The following is a 6,921-nucleotide window of genomic DNA, read 5'->3' on the forward strand; positions in this document are numbered from 1 at the left end:
AAAGCAACACTACTACAAGCATACGATTTCGGCACATTAGATTCAGGGCATCGTTTATTTTAATAGTTTTAATAGTTTATTTTAATTATCATTATTAGGCATATTAAACCTGATGATTAAGATTAAGAATTAAGAGAGATTATTTTATTGTTGTTAGCCGCCTAGAGTGGTCCTCACCGACCAGATAGGCGGGGTATAAATTAAATAAATAAATTAAATAAATAAATAAATAAGGAAGGAGATCATGGATGCTGAGGTTGCCCAAAAGACAAGACTTCCATTGGACACTTGGTGTTCATTTCGGCCAATCAGTGGGATGTATCATAAGTCAGCTTCTGATTGGTGGATACACATGGTTCACACAACTTGCTGAAGCCAATTGTGGCTAATCGGTGAGGTGGCAAGGCACGCCTTGCTTGTGCAGTCAGATGCCTGAGTGGGCACCAGAGCAATTAGCCACAATTAGGCAAGGCAAATCATGCAGCCCTTACAGAAACATGAGGAGGATACTGGCTTTTAAGTGATGGAAATAAATCTTACTTTTGTATCTCCGTGTGTAAATTAGCATATGCAGATTTATGAAGATTGGAGACGCTTCCCCTTATTGATATATTAGTCTCATTGGCCAAGACAGGTTTCAGACCAAAAAGAGAGAGTGCTTCCCTGCCCCCATCATCCTTTTAAAGCAGAGATGATATGAAACGGTGATCGAACTTTGGACTGTCTGTGGAATTTCAGCCTGATGTTGCAAACACAGGACGTGGGGCATGAAGGGAGGGGGGGGCAGAATAAATTCTGTTTTGTTTTTAACACCCTGACGTGCAAAAAAGGGGGAAGGTCGGACTTTTAGAAACTAAGCTGATTAATATCTTCCCATGCATTTCAAAATAGATAGTGTAGCTGCTATGAAAGTTGCAGGAACATGGAACAATTCTTTAAGAAAGAAAGAAACCTCATTCAATCTATTTCTTTTCTGCTTTTCTGAGATGGGAAAAACAAGTAGGTGGGGGGAAGCAGAAGTGTTCTTATTCAAAGAGGGGCAGAAAAATTGACAGACAGCAAATATTACTTTAAACATTTACGTTAGCTAGAAACATTTAGCTAAACCCTTAGCCAAAACATCTAAGATGTTTTCTTAAACCAGCTTAAAAGAAACAAAGAAAATGGACACACATGCATAAGCTGGGAAGGAAACAAAACTACTGAATGGACACAATGCAAAACTAGGTTTTCTCTCTAGCATGGACATTACAAGGAGACAAAAAAAGGATCATAACATGGCCATCCAGAGCGAGTGCGTTTCCTTGCCCCTGACAACAGGGGAAAGACACTGAACGACACACACCCCAAGCCAAAGCCTGTTGCAGGAGGGGTGGTCTCAGATTCCCACCAGAATAGATATCCGGGGGGGGGGGGGGGGAGAGAAAAAGAGAAGCTGCCCCCTTCTAAAATTTGCTGTAGTTGCATGGAATAGTGTAGGCATGCATGCATATGAAGAAAGAAAGAAAGAAAGAAAGAAAGAAAGAAAGAAAGAAAGAAAGAAAGAAAGAAAGAAAGAAAGAAAGAAAGAAAGAAAGAAAGAAGGAAGGAAGGAAGGAAGGAAGGAAGGAAGGAAGGAAGGAAGGAAGGAAGGAAGGAAGGAAGGAAGGAAGGAAGGGAAGGAAAGGAAAGGAAAGGAAAGGAAAGGAAAGGAAAGGAAAGGAAGAAGAATATAGAAAAAGAAAGAAAGAAAGAAAGAAAGAAGGAAGGAAGGAAGGAAGGAAGGAAGGAAGGAAGGAAGGAAGGAAGGAAGGAAGGAAGGAAGGAAGGAAGGAAGGAAGGAAGGAAAGAAAGAAAGAAAGAAAAGTCGGTGTGTAATCAATAGGACTGTATGGAATCCATCCATCACTTGATCAGCTAAAGGCGGCAGTCCCTCTGCTCCCTTTCCGGAGTGAGACAAAAGTGGGCCCAGGAGCAGCCAAGAGGGCACCTGGGCGTGATGCCAGCAGTGGTGTCGGGTCTTCCCTGTTATTCCAACCAGAAGGAACCATGGCGGGGAGGGGCAGTGACGCCTGCCATCTCCCTTTTCCTCCCTGGCCTGGCCTGGGCGCCCACAGCCAGCCGGCGCCTGTGCCTTCCTCTTCTCGCTTCGCCTCCTCCTCCTCCTCCTCCTCGCCCACCCCCAGGGACAGACGTTCGGCGGGGCTGGCATGTACTCCTGGCTTCACCTTTCCAAGGTCTTCTCGGCCGGCGTCTCCTCCACCCATCTGCCTCTGGGGGATCAAGGCAGATTAACGTCCAATCTGCCTGTCTACTTTGCTGCTTTAAAACCTGCTGACAGGTTTGAAGATTAAATTTTCTGAAACCCCCCCAACTCACCCTCCGGCCACATCGTGTCCCCCCCCCCGTCCCCCATCCATTTTCCTTCCAACAAGGCCTCCTGCCAGCAACAACCTGGCCTCTCCTTCCTTGACCTGAGCCTTTCTCCCCCCCTCCTCTCCTGTCAAGGAAGTTCCTTTCCCCCCCTCCACCACTGACCCCCCCCCAGTGGCCCAACAACACACGGAGACGCTTGTCCTATACGGGCAGGGCCTTCCGTTCTATTTGCAGGTTGTCTTGTTATGGCTTGATCAGATTCATCTGTGCCGTCACTGTTCTTGAAACTGGCATGAGGACACAGTGCCTCTGAGCGCGGGCAGAAAGGCTCTGTCCTTCCGCTTTGTATCCTCTACGGCAGTGGTCCCCAACCTTGGGCCTCCAGCTGTGCTTGGACTACAACTCCCAGAAGCCTTCACCCCCACCTCTGCTGGCCAGGATTTCTGGGAGTTGAAGTCCAAGAACATCTGGAAGCCCAAGTTTGGGGACCACTGCTCTAATGCAAGGCTGTGCACATGTTGCTGGAAATTTAATAATAACTTCTTCCATTAGCACCTTTCCCCCCCCCTCTTCCCACCATCACATTCTACTTACAGAAGGACAAACCAGCACCTCAATTTCAGTGTACAATGCATGCTGTTCCTCTTCACATCTTAGAACAACAGAGCTGGAAAGGGACCCTGTAGATCATCCAGTCCAGCCCCTGTTAGAGAGGGAATCGAATTCCCAGCCTCTTTGATGCTTTGTTTCCATGTATAATCCTTGGGACTGCCAGGTCATGCATCCCCTGAGATTCCAGGTTAAAAGCCTGAAAAAGGAAGGCTAAGCATATCCAATGTCACAGAGTAGAGCAGATCTTTGCAGTTAAGAGTAGGAAGTTGACAGCTTCTTATCCTTTGACATGTTAGGACCTCTTGATGCTGCAGCCCAGACACTCTAGCAACAACTGCAAACGCTAGTGTGTTTAACAGAGGGATGATGGAAAGATTCTGTGATGAATTGAAAGGCTAATTCTGATTTCCAGCAGGAACAGCTCTAGGGCACACAAGATGATGAAAAAGACAAGGGTGTTTCAGAGCATGTACAAGCAGCGTGTTCTGAAGTGATGAGAATAAACCCTCCAGTTTAGCCTGGCCAGGTTGTTAGCATCCTCGTCTCTAAGATTTCAGGTACCTGCAGTACAGATCCCCCCAAAATGAGTTTTGCATCTCCCATCTGAGACCTAGCAGCACTAATCGTAATGCAAATTAGGAACCAAAATATTCTACAAGTGAGTCTGTGGAAAAATGCATTTTGTACTGGACCGTTCTCCGACCTTGGCCGGTAAATGTTTTTAAATTATTTGCTTGTGGATCTTTTTATTCTTCTTATTATTGTACCACTATTTCTATTGTGTGTATTTTTTTCAGCATTCTTCTTTCGTTTTGCCCTTTCTCCGCTTTTCAGCATAATAACCTTTCATTTAAGAACTCCCCCCTGCCCAGTTTTGATTTTGGAGCATTTTTTTTTTTAAAAAAAGGCTCATGATCACAGTCACTGCGAAACATTAAGCCCTGCTTTCTCTCTGTGATTGGGCCCGTGTTGTTCTATACCAGTGGTTCTTAACCTTTGTTACTCGGATGTTTTTGAACTGCAACTCCCAGAAACCCCAACCAGCACAGTTGGTGGTGAAGGCTTCTGGGAGTTGCAGTCCAAAACTCCTGAGTAACCCAAGGTTAAGAACCACTGTTCTATACGATCAAAGTCCCATTCAACTTAGGGTGCCCATGCGTTGGGCACATCAGATGAGGCTCGCTGGAAAAATACAAGTGGAAGGCAGCAGGGAGAGAGCAAGACCCTATGGGAGATGGATTGACTCCATCAATGAAGCCATGACCTCGGCAAGAGCCGAGCAGAGTTATTAACAACAGGACAGTATGGAGGCCATTCATACGTAGAGCCACCATAATTTGGAAGCGACTTGACAGCACGCAACAACACTAGGATTTTCAAAGCACGTTAGATGTTCTTGGAAAGGTTTCCCATTGCTGCCTTCTCTCCGGTGAGTTCCCCTGGCCTAGCGGAGATTTGAACCCAGGCCTCCTGCATCCTAATCCCACCCTCTATCCACTGTGCCGTTCTGGCTCGCGTGGGGCCAGTCGTTCTCTTTAATTAAAGGAGGTTACCCAGGGGGACTTGACTAGGAGAACCAGCAGCTGTCACCGGGCATTGAACAACCAATTTGTCATCTTTAGCGGGTTCTTTAATCCCTTCTAATTCAGTTACCAATCTGTGCGTTGGGAGGGGGGAAGAGCAGGAACCTTAAGAGGATTGGGGCATTTGCTAAATTAGATAAGTAAAAATAACAAATGGCGAATGTGCCTTGGAGGCTGGCGATGGTGGGAGGGTCGGTTGCCGAGTCTGGAGGGCAGGAAATCTCTCTTGAAAGTTGGAACAGGGTGGCCCAGGCAGAGAAAAAAATCGGAACAAACACACACAGAGAGGAAGACAGATGGTTTCCATCCTGTGCCAAGGAAACAATAGGCAGGTTCTCCTTTTTTTTAAGAGCCGGAGAAAGGACAGAGCCTTCATTTTGCATGTAGAGTCCTGGGTTTGATTCCTGTCACCGCCACATAGGTTTGGAAAGACTTTTGCCTCAAAATCCTGCAAAACCACCATCAACCAAAATCTTAGCTCACAATTATGTGCATGGAAAAAAAAAAGGAAACTGCATGCTTTCACATGGTTATCATACTTTTTTTGGGTGCAATGGAATGCTTTGGCTTTGCATAATGCTTTTCCAGTAGGTAGACGGAAAAACACATGCAAGCAATAAAAATAAGAAGTAAAGGTCAAGGTTACCCTTAATTTTCTGATATGCACATCCCACAAAAACCTCAGGTGTAAGAATAAAATTTACCCAACACAGTCACCTCAAATAATGCATAAAAATAAAAGCTAAATACACAGCCTCATACGCACACACACATTTTAAAAAATTTCCTTCTCAAAACTTTGAAAAGTTTCTGGATCAGCTGCATCAAACCCATGCCCAAACAGAAGGGTCCTATCAATTAAGAGATGAACGAGGCAGGGAAATCTTCAAAACAAGAGACAGGTACAACATCTTTTCAATGTCTCCAGCATTGAAGATTTTCTGAGTAATTACTGGGAGACAGAAAAGGCCATTCATGAAGACTATACATCTCTTGAATCAAAGGCGGTGTATCTTGCTTTAAAGGTCGATGGAGTCAGGATGAAACTCTTGGGCTCATGCCCTGCTTTGGGGCTGTCTTAAGAAACAACAGGTGGGTCACTGTAAGAGTAGGATGCCGGACTTGAGAGGCGTTCAGTCCGAGATAGCATACCTCTGCTGCCATTTTTGGGAGGAGCTCCTACAAACGCCTTCAGCCCGAGCAGAAGGTGGGTCTGCTGATCAAAAGCATCGCCCTGATGGGGACTGTGAGTTTTTGAAAGGAAAAGTGGGTTAAATAAATGGACCACAATGCCATTCCTGCAGAAAGCTTGTTTTTCTTGCTGTCACAACAGAGAAAGGAAAAACGAGAACTGCCCTGCCATTAACCAACAACAGACTAGAGCTGTTGCAGAGCTGATGGAAGCCAGGTGTTATCATTATTAAAAAATAAATGTTGTTTTGCATCCATTCCCCATCCCCTAGGATTGCTATATTTTATTCCACTATACGCTCTTGTATAGTGGAATAAAATGTATGGAATGCGATGTATGAACGTGAGAGCTGGACCATAAAGGCGGCCAACCGCCGAAGAATTGGTGTTTTTGATTTGTGATGCTGGAGGAGACTCTTGAGAGTCCCCTGGACTGCAAGGAGAACAAACCTATCCATCTTGCAGGAAATCAACCCTGAGTGCTCACTGGAAGGACAGATCCTGAAGCCGAGACTCCAGTCCTTTGGCCATCTCATGAGAAGAGAAGACTCCCTCGAAAAGACCCTGATGTTGGGAAAATGTGAAGAGGAGAAGGGGACGACAGAGGACAAGATGGCTGGACGGTGTCACCGAAGCTACGGACATGAATTTGACCCAACTCCGGGAGGCAGTGGAAGACAGGAGGGCCTGGTGTGCTCTGGCCATGGGATCACAAAGAGTCAGACATGACTCAACAACTAAACAACAACATATGCTCTTGTGTCTTTAAGAGATGTTTCATCAACAGGTATTAGAAGGTGCTGATGCACACTTCTATACTTTTGGCAAATAATACTAGAAAAGCTGGCATAGCTATTTCTCACCCATCCGTAAATTGGTAACCTCCAGGCTCTCCCCCCCTTGCCTAATGCACTGTCATTTCTTTCATTCCCAGTCCTCGGTTCTATCGGATTTGCAAATTAATTATCAATCCCAGCCCGCTGAACCATCCCAGTGCCATGGCTCTGTCATGTAATTATCCAAACTGTATGTAAAAATGACAAAATGGAGGCTGTCCTGCTTTGGACACATTACAAGGGGCAAGAAGAGACAATAATGCTAGTAAAGGTTGAAGGCAGCAGGAAAAGAGGAAGACCCAATACATGATGGATTGACTTCCAAAAGGAAGCCACAGGGTTGA

This window comes from Pogona vitticeps, chromosome 9, assembly GCF_051106095.1.
Source record: "Pogona vitticeps strain Pit_001003342236 chromosome 9, PviZW2.1, whole genome shotgun sequence".
NCBI lineage: Eukaryota > Metazoa > Chordata > Lepidosauria > Squamata > Agamidae > Pogona > Pogona vitticeps.